Raw genomic sequence first — 17,686 nt, forward strand, 5'->3', positions numbered from 1 at the left:
TACTTAAAATTGGTAAGAATCTCTGTTCTTGTTTCATACCTTATTGGTAACTGAAAATGTGTTAAAAAGGTGGTGGAAAGGGTGCTGAAGTTATCAAATGAAGCTCTAGGCAATTCGATGTACCATTTTGTTGCCGGACCAATTAACTTTCACTGAAAAAGGTGAAGCCCAATTGAATCATCATTGAGAGTGTTGGATGAACACCATAGATGAAAGGTCATCACATGATTCGACGGATCTTCACCTGGATTTCCATTGAATTTAGGAATATCTTACAGAATTTTATGAGGAATCTCCAACCACCAAGGGGAATAAACAATTGGATCATTTGTTAGCCGATTCAGATCTGGTAATTCTAAAGTTGCTACGAAAGGCAATTGTTGATTCAGGTTTGGTGAAGCATACCCAGGATAAGATGGGACTGCTTGAGCAGTGGGTCTTTGCATACCAGCATAGTGTATTTGATGCTGATAACTTTGATAAGGTTGATGGGCATAACCATTATGATATGAATGATAGTGACCGTTTTGAATATACGGCTGCCCATTACCCGCAAGGCTTTGTTGCTTAGGTCCTCGGTAATCTTGTTGGAATTGAGTTTTTGATATTGCACCAGCCATGGTTGTGATGCCATTTCCTGTTGTCAAATACTGGATGTTTGACCAAGATGAGGGGTGATAGTACCTGTTTGAGCCTGAGTTGCTCCAATTAAGGAGCCACTAATCGGCGATTGTGGTTGTGTCATGGAGACAAGAGGTTGTTGTATTATGACCTGAGAGACTTGAGGTTGACATACAACAGGCAACGCCTGTACTTGCAACACCATCACAATAGCCGGCATAGTGGGGATATTTGACACAGGAATATTTGGTTGCATTGAATATACAACTCTTGGCTGTTGAGGAAGTATTGGCACCCAACCATTGTCCAGCTTGACCCAAATTCTATTGTGAACTCTCATATGGTTGTTCTCCTGGAGGGAACAATGAAAGGGCATACTGCCCCCCATATGGCAGCAATCCAGTGTTCAAAGGAAAGATTGGCCTCTATAGACTGGATTGCCCAAATTGATACTATTGCGAAGGATCAATTTGTTGAGACTCAACATAAGAAATTCCAGATATTATTCTAGACGAACAAATGGGAACAGACCATACTGTCGAAACAGTCCCTGGTTGGACTTCATCTAGGGGTTGAGAGCTAGTTGGGACAGATGGTATACCAGCGAACATTTTCAGAGTGGTGGTAGGAGGTTCTGTTGCTGCTGTGTCAGATGACACAGTCCTAGATGTTGATGGTTGTTCATGTCCATTTTGTTATCGGGAAAACTAGTGTCCATCCAAAGCTGCTAGTCCCACTAAGACGGGTAGCTATCTTAGAAACAAACAAACTAAAGTTACTTATGTTTTCCTTTATGAGAGATAGATGAGAGAGAAGTAGAGAGTACCAAACTCAGTCTTTCGCTTGGCTCCTTGCTTGTTTCCTCCCTCCTTTGACAGAGCTTCACCACTCCTTCTTTACTTGTCCTACTTCAAAGAACACTTGTAGAGTCAAAGCAACATAATACCATCAAAGCATAGAGATCTATAACCATAAACAATATAGGATCAGATATATATTAACCATACAAATGCATATATCAATTCAAGATTCAAAGATATACAAGAATATGGAGGAAAACACAAATAGCTTTATTGATAGAATTAGTAAAAGAGAGGATTACAACCCATTGATCTGACCCAGCACCATCCTCATAGCATGAAAGCCCTCTTCACCTCATAAAAAGCTAAATCACCCAACACTATGATGTTCCACAAAGAAACCAACAACACTTCCTTACAAAATACAAAATTTCAGCCTCTGGATCTCTAGGATGAGGGATCCATATATAGATGTTTGTAGGTGGGTGTGTCAGCTTCTGGGATTTTGATGAGTGTAATCTCTTTGATAGTTCTTGGTTCCACTTGGAGATTTCATGATCTCTTACTCATCCCTGGGCGAATTTAGAGAGGCAAGTGTCAAATGGGTAGTTTCTAGAAGATTATCTGGGTTTCCACCTAGCCAACTGCCTCTGCCATTTGTATGCTCTCACTCATCACCCCCTACAGAAGGGATTTTCAGTATGCATCACACTTTTTGCATGTGGCAGGTGAGATGCATCTCACCCTTAGCACTGAGCAGTTTGTATGGTCCTGTTTTGAATAGTTCTGAGTAGTTTTTCAGGGAGAACTTCTGGAAGATGATGCAATCAGCTGACCTTGCTCCTTTAGGGTATGAAACAACACTTTTAGGGGCTTAGAAGCCCTTGTTTTATGGACATATGAGATTGGGGTTGCAGTGCCCAAATATGTCTATAATAGTTTCCCCCTAAAGCATGAGGTCATAAATCTTCTAATGTCAGGTGAAATGCTTTATCATGAGGATCCGAGGTTTTTCGAACTGAAAGGTGACCTGCAATAAGATACAATATGGTGAGCCCCAGAAATGAGTAATTATTTGGGTTCATTTAGCCTCCTAATTCGACTTAATCCACCATTTTGTTTAGTTTATTGCATGTCTTTTATTATATTTATGCTAATAGAGTGAATTGGGTTAGTCATTATGCCAACAAGTCTAATGTGTGCTTTATGCAGTCTTTTTGATCAATTTGGAGACAAAATCAAAGGTTTAAATGAGCACTTAGCAGCCAAATTCGTGGAGAGGATTTGTAGGAAGGTGTCCCCTTCATTTATGAGCCCTTACCTCAAATTCTCCACCAGCAGCTCGGAGTTTAAAGGCCACCATATCGATTATCACTAGGGCAGTCGAGCAAGAGCTAGTAAAGTTGTTGTTAACTGCAAGTTTTGACAGCCGAGTCCCTAAAGTTTAGGAGGACTATTGGGGTCCTCAATTTTTATAAATGAGAGGGCTTAGGGCCTCATTTGGGTTGGCAGAAGTTAGCTAGTTTTTAGTTCAATTTTAGTCATTTTTTAGTCATTTTTTAGGCAGTAGGTTAGCTCTGCATTTCAGCACATTTTCAAGCTTTTTCTTGTGGACAGTTTTTGGGATGTAACTATTCTTTTGATCAATAAATATGAATCCAGATTTTCACCAACTCTAATCTCTCTTAGGACGCTGTAGCTCTTGGGGTTGGGCCCAACCCAAGTGCCCAGTACCTCCTTTGTTTACTTTTATGTGTCTTTGCTGCATTCTTGGAATAAAATCTGTTATTTAAATTAAAATCTTGTTTTGTTTCTTAGGGTGTTTTTGATGGCTAAAGTAGCTTTTCATGTTCAGATTGATTTGATAGGTTAATAATAGAGAAGATCTTTAGAAAAAGGCTATCAAGAACCTCTGATCTCACCTCTCCCTCAGTGGGACCATGAGCTGGGACCAAGGTTTCCTTGCTGGCACCAAAAACATTGTTTTGCTTTTCAATGCAATTGCTAGTGTTAGATTTTTAGTTAGGAAAGTTGATACCAGTTGTACTTGCATGTTTATCATCTATTCTTGCTTAGTTTTCATAGTTATCTTGCATGATTTTCTACCAATAAACTTATGTTCATCATATTTTTGGTTTGTAGGTCAAAGTAGGTCAAAATAGCTAGATCTTTGGTTTTTTTAGTCTTTCTTTGATTAGTTTTGAGAGATTGTATGCAGATCACCTGTAATCCATCCTTTCATACCCTTCCTCCATCAATGCAACCTACTTCGTCCTCTAACTCAGATTCTTGCCTCTCATTTGCCACATTTTCTCACTTTGCTCTATTTTCTACATTCTTGTGCATCATTGCTCCCTTCATCCTTGAACAAATCCAATCACTCCTTAGCCTCATTCACCAGGTCCTAGACCCCTTAACATCCTTATCCAACCTCCATGTCCACTTTCCCACCATTTTTCCTCCATCAACCCTCCAAAATCCTCTTTTAGGAACATCCTGTAAAAATTATAGAACATTGTGTAGAAATTACAGAACATCTTGTAGAACCCCTGCAGACTTCCTGTAGAAGCTCACAAAAGCAATTTCTTGAGATCTGATCACTGTGAAACTCTTTGGAAGGGTGCTAGGGACCCTTTAGGCCCTCTTCTAACCTTCCCAACCTCCTTCTAGCATTTCCTTTTGCCAATCCACCTTTGCACAGTCAAAAACAGTTAAAGCACATGCACAATAATCCTGCCAACTTACTCAAAAATACAAAATGATGTTTCTTTTCAGATTTCACTTCAAAAGTAGCTTAGTCACATGAATTTTACCTTTCTAAGAGTCAATGGCATTCCTTTCTGTAGCTTTCATCGTTTTTCTTGCACCAGTAGGGTTAGTCGGTAAAACTAGGGTTTGCATTTCCTTTCCACTTTTTGATTCTTTCTGCAAGTAGATTAGCCTCTGTTGAGTTAGCTTGCATCCATCACAGTTAAAATCTTGTTCTAAGAGCTCATAGAATTTGGCTTAAGCTCCTAGCGGACTTGTGCCAGCTGATCAAGTGACAGTCGCGGCAAGAGCTAGTACTTGTGCATATAGCATCATCGCTTCCAAGTTTGTTACGAACTACCGGGTTGATAAATGTAAAGAAGGGAGCCCTAGGAGTTGCAGCATTATTGCTGCAATGCTGGGACCCACCACAATACAATACATTATCTTCACAATATTTTCATGATCTAGCTCACGCGAGCATTCCCATGCTCAGCTTTATAAATTCATTTTCATGTACATATGACATACAACCATCTGTGTGACATACTGATGATTCTAGTAGAGCCATCATCCTTTGGCTTGGATGATTATCTATGCAGCTATGATGTACATTTGATGTCTTTATTTTCCTGAATATATCGCAGCCCAGATGGATGAAACTAGATCCGGGGTCTTCAAACTCATTCAATATTCGCCCGAAGTACAAGTCGATCCATGTGAAAAGATGTTCTGAAGTCAAATATGGAAAGACATCGCCTGATTACCAGCTAATGATGCAAGCTATTAACAAGCGCGAGAGGAATAATCGATAATGATAATGACCCTCAAGGCACTGCAGTACAATTCCCGTGGTGTGATTATGGGACTTGACATCGAACACCATGCAAAATCTTTCAATTGAAGGTCATTGATGTAAACCTTTTGCCGGAAGTGAGAAACTTGGCATTGAGGCATGCAAGCTTCAAAGTACTAAAAGAGTTGTTCCTAAGTTGACTTCTTGGATAATGAGCTGATGTCGACAAGAAGTGACCCATCGTAGGAGAACATTAATGAATCGCACATCTACGACATGAAATGGAGAAAATGATTTTGTGGAGGTGAAAACGATTTGATGATACAAGGTTCAGGGTGGCGGTCATGAAAGAATGAAGCGTGAAGGTATTGCAGCGGATGAGACATAAGTGGGGTTAGTGAATTCCCTGAGCGACTTCTTTTGAACATATCGGTGACACTTAAATGGATTGGTAGCATTAACCCCAAAAATGGATGGTACGAAGGACCAATGGTGATATGGCCGGTGAACAGAATAACCCAACCTGACTCAATCATGGTGATGGAGTGAAAGTGTCATGTTCAAGAGCGACTTGCTACTAATAAAGTTTCTTCAAGTTGTCTTCCCAATTTTTCCCTAGTCATTTCTAACTAGTACCTCTTTATTTTTGTCAAGCTTGAGGAGGATAACATATGCTTGTTCTATAATTTGCCCTTCGGGCAAACCCGTCGCTATGTTTTAACGAGCCTAGTGACAGTGAAACTCGCTCTTGTTTGCATGGACAAGTTCGTCGCTATTGTTTTAATGAGTTTAATGACAAAGAAAACTCGGTCCTTTTCAAATTTAGAGAGTCTAAAAAGAGACAGAAAGGAAACTCCAGTAATCCTTTTTTGTAATATAATCCCTTAAGTCTGAAAAAGTATAAAATAATATGAAAGGGATGAATTTTCGATAGTTTTAACGAGCCGAACAAGACAAGCGCTTGATCTTTTTGTGCAATGATCCCTCAGGTCCAAAAAGATTAAAATCTAGTAGAGGGATGGCACTTCCAATCACTTTAACGAGCTAGAGAGGCCAATTGCTTGGCAATCTTTTCATATTTTACAAGTCAGATGAAAAGAGCTTAAATGAGACTCGTTTTTTGAGGAACGAGTGATGTATTTGGATAGCAGCTGGTTCCGGGTAAGGTTTGGAACTTTTTAATCATGGCAGTGTAAAGAAGGTGGCTAATAGAATCACTTGTCGCAGTTGTTTCTCAAAAAGGGGTAAACAATCAAATGGAGGCGTATGATCGGCTAGAAAAGAGTGGAGGTAATCGTAAGAACACGACCAAGGTTCAAAAGATGATAATAATGTGATCAAAATGGTTATTTATCGAAGGTGGGTCCATTTTTTAATGAGCTTAAACTCTGGTGGAACATATGCTCATTGCAAGGTTTATTTTTTAACGAGCTTGAACTTCGTGTAAAACTACTCATTGCTAGGTTTATTTTTTAACGAGCTTGAACTTCACGTAAAAGTGCTTGTGCCAGTTGTATAATAAGGATGTCTCATCGATAGGTTCATTTTTTAGGGAGCCTGCCCCATTCGAAACTTTGCTCTAGAGCCTTTATTATGCAAGCTAGGAATGACCCACCTACGAGGTTAAAGGGTTGAGAGCCTATAAACTAAGAAAAAAATCCTACAAACTACGAAAATAAAAGGACGCTTTTCTCTTGCATGCAAAAGGTTTTCATGCCCCTAGGTATAGAGAAAAATAGAGTTTCCAGGTTACCAAAAAGTTCTCGCATTTGCAAGATTTCTCCATCCGCATTTTCAGACAAAACACTTCCTTGGCTCTGTCCATCAAAATAGACAAAGGTGAATGACGCGTCACCTCCACTCACATAACTTTAACGATGGAATCTTATTCCAATCTAATCCCATTGTCATAAACAAATGGGTGTGTCAGTCTAGTCATATGTCCTCCACAGAAACCTACCCTATACCTAAAGTTTTCCTACCAAAGTAGACTAGGGTGCATGCCCCCTGGGTTTCAGTCACAATCACCGAATCACTCGCGCTCATCAGGTGGACAGACTGGAGATTGATGAGACATTCCTTGTGCAAAGGGACCAGTTAGGGATGGCACTTGAATATTAGCTATGTGTGAACCAAGGAATGAAAGCTGGTCTATGAGTTGGACCACTTTTCCTTCATGCGTAAAACACATCACTCGAAAGAGTGAGGAAACAATAGCTCCCATGCTATAAATGTAGTCACGCTCAGGAGTAGATTTTAATCTAAAGGTCCTTGGACTACCATCATGTTTAGATGAACAGTTTTCCTTCTCAGAGTTATAGGCGAATTTGGAAGGATCCCTAACAGTCGACTGGTTCCTTTGTTGAAGCCTGTCAGATTTCAAATCTCAGGCAGAAGCGATGGCGAACCAAGCGCTTTCCAAGTAGTTGAGGAAAGGATACTCATAGAAGCCCCTTCATCTATAATAGTACCGACCATGATCATTCTTTAAGCTTGTACTATGATTAGGAATGGTACATTATATGGTAGGCGGGGTCTGCATAGTATATTCCAATTGAAGGAAATGACTAGATTGCTTGGATGTGGGACCGAATAAACGGCCGTATACATCTCTAATGAACTTCCTTCTTGTGGTAAAGGAATGGGTAGATTTCCCCCATGTTCATTGGAGTTTGTGTTTATGAAAATAATTTAAACGGTATCATTCTCATTCTCTTTGGTGATTGTATCATCTGAAGATGGACCTTTTGAAGACAAGACTAGGTCGACTGCCATCTCAACCTGTTGACTTTGGTCTTGTGTGGACTCAGAGGGTTGATCTTCAATGGTAGGTGCTTCGACTGATCACAAAGGTGTGTCAGTCAGATTTTCAACTAGTGATGGACTCGGCAAGAGTTTCTTGTATCCAGGAGGAAGTCATAACGGTGAAGCAGGACGGTTATCCAAAAATATCTTAGCTTCATCTAGGAAGGGACAATGGTGGATGGCATGATCGCCTTCACACAGTCTACAAGGAATTTTAGATCTTCATTTTTGTCTAGTGACCTCGTTTTCACTAGTTGACGGTGTACTTTTAACATGATTGTCAGAGGTTGAGGACACCAGATTGTGCAAGCAGGGAGACCAGTCCCTTAAGATACATGGGATGCAAGGATAATCTCGATGATAGTGGTATCCCTTGCAAATGACACATGGAGATTTAGGTTCGGATGGTGCAGTGTGTGGATTTTCACCAGACGATGCATGGTTGCCCCCTTTTGCCATTGGCTTCTTCTTCTTCTTCTCCTTCCCTTTATTTTTCTTCTCAGTTACTTGGTTTTTAGTTTTACTAGCTTCACCAAGCGAAGAGAAAGAAGGAGAGGGAGAAACAAACAAAGTAGAAGGTTGGGTGGTAAGTCTAGTATCATCTGGTTTCTGCTTTGATTGCTCAGGAATTATGGTGCTTTGAATGAAAGAGGTCGAGAAGAGCCATACTATCAGGCCAATTGTCAGTCTTGGAAGGGACAATGTGGCCATATGAGGTGCACCAACATCTCCCCAAGAGGAGAAAGGACTAGGATTTCCCCCAAGGGGAAATCCTTGGTTGGTGGACTCCATTTTCTCAACTTAAGATCAATGAGAGAACAATGATGTTATTCCAATTAAAATAAATTTTATGAAGCTTTGGCACAACTTGCTTTTTCAATTTTTAAGAGTCGAGAAAACGCTAAATATGACTCTAGTCACCTTCAATTTTTAATGAGCCTGAAGTGACAAGTGCTCAAATGGACCTTTTCTTTTAAGGAGTCAGAAAAGGAACAAAAGTGACTACTCAGGAAATCCAGACAGAGAGATTACCAAACCAATCACAAAACTACAGAATACTTTTTACGGTACGGAAGTCAATCTTCCTGAATGCTGTGTTCAATGCATTGTGATCGATAGGGCGGCAAACACGGCTTCCTAAGGATAAAGGATATAGCCTATTGTGGTCTCCCAATATATACTCGACGGTACGTGGGAGCACAAGTTTGTATTGGCACTTTTCGTCTCAAAGAGGAGGAATCACCCAACCTACAATGAAAGTGATAGTTACCAGGCTTTACGACACCAGAATACGTCTCTAGCCTAGACTTCTAAATGTTGTGTGTTAGGTTCCAAAGCATTTTTATGTTCATTGAAATTTATTTTACAATTGATCTTTCTTAAGAAGTTTGTCTTTAAGGTTCACCATGTGATGTAGATATACAATTCCTGAATATGCAATCTAAGATGATAAGCAGTCGTTTATTCTTCCTTTTGCAATGAAAATCCTAGCTACTAAGGAAAGAGAAGTAAAATCCTTTCAACATAAAGCAGAGAGCGCACACTAAGATGCACTATCCTAAATCAATTTCCACAAGCATTCTAAATGCAAATGCACATGTATGTATTGGTTTTTCACTTTCTTAATGTGTGAACAACAAAAAGAATGCTAAGTACAGATCTGAACTATTTTTTCAAAGCAACACTACTAACAATTTTCTTTTCAAAAAACGAAAGGAAGACTAAGACAACACTTTACAATTTCGAATTCAAAAAATTGCTTTCAACGCTTGAAATACTATTAATTCAGATCAAATACAATGGCAAAAGTGTAATCAACTATCAACAAGAGGACAACTCTTTTCTTTGACTGAAAATGACACTTGCGACACTTTCAAATCAAAAGACGACAGTTCGATTAAGCTACTGTTTGCCAAGGAGAACTGTAAATGGTGAAAAATACATAAAAACATTCACAATTCTTTATACAATGGAGGCTGATTAATGCAAAGGAAAGGAGTTTCAATAGTAGTATACTAATCACAAACAACAAAACACCTGAATAAAGATGAAGACAATGAAGAGAAAACCAAAATCTGGAGGCAGAAACAGTCTTATCTTATCATCGCACCTATAACACAGGGAAATAGGGATGCATCTCACCTACAGCACACTGGAGGTGTGATGCATCCAGACTGCCAATGGGAGATAGTGCGATGGTCCAGGGATGAGAATGGCCTTGGTTTTTTCTCATAGTCTGCAGCTAAGTTCAAAGATTTAGGCTATGCTAATGATAATCAGTAAATAAAAAACATAGGGGCTGATATAATGAGGTTGTTTGAGCTACCACCAGGGCACTTAGGATGTTTGCAAGTCAGATGTTTAATTCATAAACTAACTCGGAGATTGACTAAAGCAGCGTTGATCTACTTTACAGTTTCATAGAAAAAGAAATTTGAAGGCTAGCTAGCTTATAGCTTTAGGCTCCATTTGTAGTTTATAAAAAAACAAACTAGAAACAAGCAAACAAGCTATTCGCTCCCCAGTGGAGTCGCCATTTTGTTATCGGGAAAACTAGTGTCCATTCAAAGCTATTAGTCCCACTAAGACGGGTAGCTATCTTAGAAACAAAAAAACTAAAGTCACTTTTGTTTTCATTTATGAGAAATAGATGGGAGAGAAGAAAAGAGTACCAACCTCAATTTTTCGCTTGGCTCCTTGGTTGTTTCCTCTCCTCTTTGATAGATCTTTGCCACTCCTTCCTCACTTGTCCCACTTCAAAGAACACCTATAGAGTCAAAGCAACATAACACCATCAAAGCATAGAGATCTATAACCATAAACAATATAGGATAAAATATATATTAACCATGCAAATTCATATATCAATACAAGATTCAGAGATATATAAGAATATGGAGGAAAACTCAAATAGATTTATTGATACAAGTAGTAGAAGAGAGGATTACAACCCATTGATCTGACCCAGTGCCATCCTCTTAGCATGAAAGCCCTCTTCAACTCATGAAAATATAGATCACTCAACACTATGATGTTCCACAGAGAAACCAACAACACTTCCTTACAAGATATAAAATTCTACCCTCTGGATCTCTAGGATGAGGGATCCATATATAGATGTTTGTAGGTGGATGAGTCAGCTTCTAGGATTTTTATTAGTGTCATCTCTCTAATAGTTCTTGGTTCCAATTGGAGATTTCATGATCTCTTACTCATCCTTGGGTGAATTTAGAGAGGCAAGTGTCAAATGGGCAATTTTTAGAAGATTCTCTGGGTTTCCACCTAGCCAACTGCCTCTGCCATTTGTTTGATCTCACTCATTACACCATACAGAAGGGATTTTCAGTATGCATCGCACTTTTTTCATGTGGTAGGTGAGATGCATCACACCCTTAGCACTGAGCAGTCTATATGGTCCTGTTTTGACCAATTTTGAGTAGTTTTTCAAGGAGAACTTTTGGGAGATGATGCAATCAACTAACCTTGCTCCTTTAGGGTATGAAACAACACTTTTAGGGCCTTAGAAGACCTTGGTTTATGGACATATGAGATTGGGGTTGTAGTGCCCAAATATGTCTATAACACTAAGCCTCGTGAGGAAGGTATGAATGTGAATATCGTGCTAAGAAGAGGAATAACAATTGGGGATGATAAGGGAAAACAACCTAAAGAGGACAGATGGATCTGCAAGGCCCTAAAGAAGGAAGTTGAGTTTGATCTCGAGCGTGTGAAGGAAAGATTTATGGAAGGCAAGAAAAGGTTCACTAAGGCATTTACCTCATGATGCCAAAGCCAGGTACCAGAAACTAGCGCACCTATCAAGGTTGACCCCTCTATACTTACCACGTTCCTGGAAACCTGCATAAAACTTCTACATGATAGCAAGGCTGTGAAACATCTGTAAGAATTGATAAAAAAAAGTATGCTAGTAAAGAAAACACTTTTAATGGACACAACTTTGTAAGAAAAATTGGCAAACATAAGGCAAGAACAGGGCACGAGATGAGGCTCACCGCACATATAGGATATTATGAGATGGACAAGGTTATTCTAGATTTGGGTTCTGACATGAAGATTTTTCCTAAACATACATGGGAAAGAATGGGGAGACCTACGCTGCAGTGGTCTCTGATCCAGCTTAGAATGGCCAACCAGTAGAAAGTCATCCCTATGGGACGACTACATGGAGTAACAGTGGATATAGAAGGTGTAAGCGTGCTGACTGATTTTGAAGTAATAGAAATTATTGATGACAATAATCCATACCCCATGCTCCTTGGAATTGATTGGGCCATTGATATGAATGGAGTCATCAACTTGAAGAAGAGAACAATGTTGTTTGAGAAGAAATCGATTCGGGTTGTAGTACCATTGGACCCTGCAGAAGGACTACTGAACCGATCCATGACTGTGAAGAAAGTGATGATGACTTGGACCAGACCTATAAAATAACTACGTGAGATCAAGACTGGATTAATACAACAACTTATGGATGAATTACATGGGACCGACAAAGTTCTTGTACCTCGGATTTTGATGAAGAACTAGAGCATTGGAAGAATAGGCTGCATGAAATATCCTACGTTGTGTTGCAACATGATGACTAAATCGTTGCACTGTGTGTCATCAGAGGTAATAAATTTACCCTATTATGATTGTTTAACTTACATAGATACGTTTTTGGATTCCTATTAACAAGAAGTCCCTAAGGTTCATTGCTTCCAAGCACTGGATTTGGCACTATGTGCTATGCCCGCGCGATGGTGGGGTACACACAATGACAGCTTCGATGAAATGTGAGATTATAGAAGGATGATGAGGTTGCGATTTTTTCATCCTAAAATTCAACTAACTGAGAAGTACAATGGGATAAATGATCCACGTGATCATTTAATGAAGTGGACTAAAGCTTATGGAATAGAGTTGTAGCCATAGTAGGTGCACTTATTCTGTCATACTTTGGCTATAATTCCTATGAATTGGTATCTCAAAATGGAGCTCTGCCATTGCACCATGGAGTGGGATATATTAAGGGAAGGATTCTTAATGACCTTCAATTTTGAAGATGGGTTCAAATGCATTGATGAAGCTCTACAGGAGATTAAGGCGACGATCTTTAAAATACAACAGGATTCTTTGGAGTTCGTTGAGCCAGATTGGAGCACCCAGCTGTGCCATGCACTGGAATGCTATAATGTGACCATTAAGGGGGAGGATGAACATCCGAGAAATATCAATATTCCAGAGGCAGAAGGCCAACAAAAGGTTGAAGGTCCAAAAATAGAAAACCTAGACATCATCGTGCCATTGAAAACCAAGAAAGTAAACATTGGTACTGAAGCAGAGCCAAAATTTGCGAAAATTAGGGATCACTGGAATGATGCCACAGTGAATAAAGTTGTTGAGATACTCCACGAGTACTAGGATCTTTTTCCTACCAAGTTTTCAGACCTAAAGGGCATCATAGATGACTTGGGTGTGATGAAAATAACTTTGAAACTGGACAGGAAGCCTATTAAGCAGAGGCCATATCGCCTTAATCCCAAATGCAAGGAAAAGGTCTGCTTGGAGTTGGATAAGATGGTAGAAGCAGGCATCAATGAACTTGTGGAAGAATCTGATTAGGTGAGCCCAATGGTGGTTCAAGAGAAGAAACAGAGGGGGAAATAAGGATTTGCGTAGATCTAAGGAAGCTTAATGATGCTTGCGTCCATGATCCTTTTATAACACCATTTACTGATGAAGTATTGGAGAATGTTAGAGGGCAGGAGGCCTACTCGTTCACTGATGGATTTTCAGGGTACCATCAGATCAAGATCACGCTGGAGGATAGGAGAAAAACAACCTTCATGACTGAATGGGGTTGTTTTCAATATATTGTCATGCCATTTGGACTTAATAATGCGCCTGCAATATTCTCTCGCATAGTTATAGATACATTCAAGGAGTTCGTTCATAAGTTCTTGGAGGTGTATTTTGATGGATAGAAGGTGTTCGGTTTAGTAAAGCACCATGTAGCAAGTCTGCACCTCATGCTGGATATGTGTCGAAGATACCAAATCGTGTTGAACTTGAAGAAGTATCTATTCTGTGTACCCTTTAGGATCTTGCTATGTCATGTGGTGTGCAAGTAAGGGTTGATGGTGGACCCTACCAAGATCACAGTGATAGTAAATTTGGAGGCCCTAAGAAGTGCCAAACAGTTGTGCGCAATGCTCGTACACACAAGATATTATAGAAAATTCATCAAGGCTTATGTTCAGATTACCATGCCCATGAAGAAATTGCTGAAGAAGGATGCCACATTATATTAGGATGAACAATGTCAACGTGGTTTGGATGTATAAAGGAGAAAATTGTCACTGCACATATTTTGGTCTTCTTCAATTGGAAAAAATGATTTCCATGTACATGCCGATTCATCTTGCATTACATTGGGAGCAGTGCTAACACAGGCTGGTGAAGGAGAAATGGACCACCCTATAGCCTTCGCGAGCAGGAAATTATTAAAGGACGAGATGAGTTACCCAACAACAGAGAGCGAAGGATTGGCTATGGTATGCGTGCTTCAAATTCTTAGGCACTACTTGCTGGGTAGATATTTCAAAATGTACAAAGATCATTCCACCTTGAAATACCTGGTTAATAAGCCTCTGTTGGGGGGTAATATCTGTTGATGGTTGCTGCTATTCCAGGAGTATGACTTTGAGGTGATTGTGAAGCCAGGAAGGTTGAATGCAGGACCTGACCATCTGTCATCAATCGAGACAGGAGAGTAGCCTACTAATTTGGAGGAAGGGTTCCCCAATGCGTAGCTCTTAGCGGTGCACGTAGTAGAAAACCGCTTTGCAAATATTATCCACTTTTTTACTATAGGGACGACACTAGAAGGATAAAATAGTCATCAAAAGAAGGAACTAGTAGTGAGCGTGACATATTTCTCAGTGATTGCAGGACATTTGTATAAGATGGGTGCAGATGAGATATTGCGATAATATGTGCCAAATTTTGAATAGAATAACATCCTCGTTGAAGCTTGTGGAGGGGATGCGAGAGGATATTATGCAGGAAAGGTGATAACATAGAAGATTTCGTGCATAGGTTTATGGTGGCCCATGCTGCATAAAGATTCTAAAGCGTGTTGTAGGGAATGTGATGCATGTAAATAAATGGGAAAACCATCGTGGAGGGACAAGTTGCCACTGAATCCTCAAGTATCGTTGCAGCCATTTGAAAAATGGGCAGTTGATTTCATTGGGCAATTCATCCCCTAGGAAAGAAGATAGGTGTGCACTATATCATCACTGTGATGGAGTAGCTAACTAGATGGGCAGAGGAACAACCAATTAGAGATTGCACAGGGGCTACCATGGCAAATTTTTTGTTTGAATATATGTTAACCATATTTGGCTTCCCAAAGGTGTTGATGAGTGATCATGTCATGCACTTCCTAAATGAGACAATCAGTGCATTGACTGAGCAGTTCCAGGTCTATCATCAGAAGAGCACCCCATATCATCCTCAGGCTAATGGAATAGTAGATTCCTTTAATAAGATTTTGGAGAATGCACTGAAAAATATTTGTAATGCGCAACGGAATGATTGGGATGTGTGTGTGCCTGTAGTGCTATGGACATACATGGCTACTTGTAAAAAGCTAATGGGACAGGCACCTTTTCGATTGGTATATGGCATAGAAATCATGATGCCTATGGAATATATTGTTCCTAGTCTATGCATAACAACTTTCACAGGTATGGTGGATCACAAAGCCTTGGAAGAACGGCTCGCGCAGATGATGGAGCTTGAAGAAGACAGATTCTTAGCTGGATTCCATCAAGTATAGAAGGAACGTGAAAAATCATGGCATGATCGACACATCAAGCTACGTACATTCAAATTAAATGATCTAGCTTTATTATATGATAGCAAGTTCACTAAGTTTCCAGGGAAATTTCAAATGCACTTGCTTGGGCCATACATTATCAAAGAGATTACATGGAGGTGCAGTTCAGCTCATGAAGCTGAATGGAGAACATTTTCCCAGAAGGGTGAATGGAAGTCGATTGAAGCCATATACAGGGGACCCGACTCAATGACTATATGATGATAGAAAAATCTTAGTGCTCCAGGTAGTTGTAAGGGAGTGTGGGACTATAAACTACACTGCCAAGATTGGGGGACTCTACGGCAGGCGGGCTGCGTGGAAATTGGTGAAGTTACAGTATAAGAAGTTGCGTGAAGGGAGCTATGCTATGAAGGTAGGTTTCAAGAAGCACAACAGGAAAGTGACCGTTGGAGTTATTGTTCATGATTTGACAGCCAGAAAATGGTTAATAGGAGTGGGCTGGCGACATTTAAGGCTAAAATCTTTGAAGATCTGCTCCAAAACAACATTAATGATCGAATTTTTGGGGGAACGGTCGGATTAGAATTTAAAAACCCCTATAAATTACATATGCCGGTCCAACAGAGAACACTTTGCACACATAGAGTTTTTGATTTGTGTTGTCTGTTTCTTATGAATTGCTCATTCTTTGAGGATTTGTTCACAAGCCCAACATTTTCCAATTTACCAAAGTTGAATCAAAAGTTCATCCTTGACACCATGTTAGGACCAAGCCCTGTTGAGACTCTAATCATTGGGGGAGATGTCACGCCTGAGTATGGAAGCTCTGGCTCCTATGCCTGTGGCACCGAGGTCATCGAGGCGGAATCCTACACCTATTAGAGAAACCCAAAAACTAAAGAAGGATAAACAGAAGAAGTCTGTGCCAGTTTGTGAATCGCCCAAGAAACATTCTACTACTCAAAAGCAGAAGAAACACAAGTAGCTCGAGAGGGTTGTCGATTTGGAAGCCAGAGAGGGACAGAGCACCAAGGATATAGACACCAAGGGAGTGGATCCCCTTACCATGTTTCCAACTATATCCCTCTATGCAAGGGGAAGATGAAGGTCACCAAGGACCCAGATTCATATAAGTTTGTCATCTCTATGCCCCTGCTACCAAAGCATGTCCCCTTCGAAGTTCCGCACCTTACATTGATCCTCCTACTAAATATGGAAGATTGGGACCTGGCAGACCATGAGCGATTCCCTCACCTTGTGATAGCAAGTTATATGAAGTGTGTCTACTACCCAGACTCAGGTGTCACTAAGTTAGAAATAGTAGAATGGATCAGCGGACTAGAGAATTTTGGGTTGTTGAACCTGTTGTGGGTGCCCCACTATCACCGCACCACTATCAACATGAACTGTGTGCATTAGTTGCTTACTCTAGTCCACAATGGGTGCTTATGGCTTGGAGGACCTATACCCATCACTGACTTGCTCATCCACAGGATCACTCACCTACCACATGAGGGCTTGAATCTGGCCAGGGAGTTTGGCAGAAAGACAGGCAAAAAAGATTTGGCAAATAAGATGAAGAAGGAGTTTGCACTTGTAAAAAAGTCACGCAGATTTTCAATCACATCTATCAATGATCCCACGGTGCAGATTTCCACACAAATCCTAGCAATAAGGGTAATGAGGAAGTGTCATGCGGAAGAATTTCTAGCACCCATGGTCTCTTTAGCTGCACAATGCGCGAAGGGTGTGAAATTTAACTGGTCAAGGTACCTATGTAGCGAATTCCTCACGAATTTCTGCAAGGTCCAAGATGAGACCAACCCATTCCACTATGCATGGTTGCTTCTCTCCATCGTGTCGGTCGCATGGGAGCTACCAGAGGATAGTCAATTTCCTCTATTGAACGAAGGATTTCCCGAGGCCATGTAGTTCACCTCCCTATGGGCCATGAAGGACCCCACGCAGGTAATTGAAATAAAGATATTATGAGTTTTGATGGAAACAAGCCTCTACATGGCCATCAACCAGTGGCCAAAGTTGTCCTCGACCTTGTACAAGTAGTTT

This window comes from Pinus tabuliformis, chromosome 1_2, assembly GCF_031772625.1.
Source record: "Pinus tabuliformis cultivar Carrire ecotype Pingquan chromosome 1_2, CPIR1, whole genome shotgun sequence".
NCBI classification, from domain to species: Eukaryota; Viridiplantae; Streptophyta; class Pinopsida; order Pinales; family Pinaceae; genus Pinus; species Pinus tabuliformis.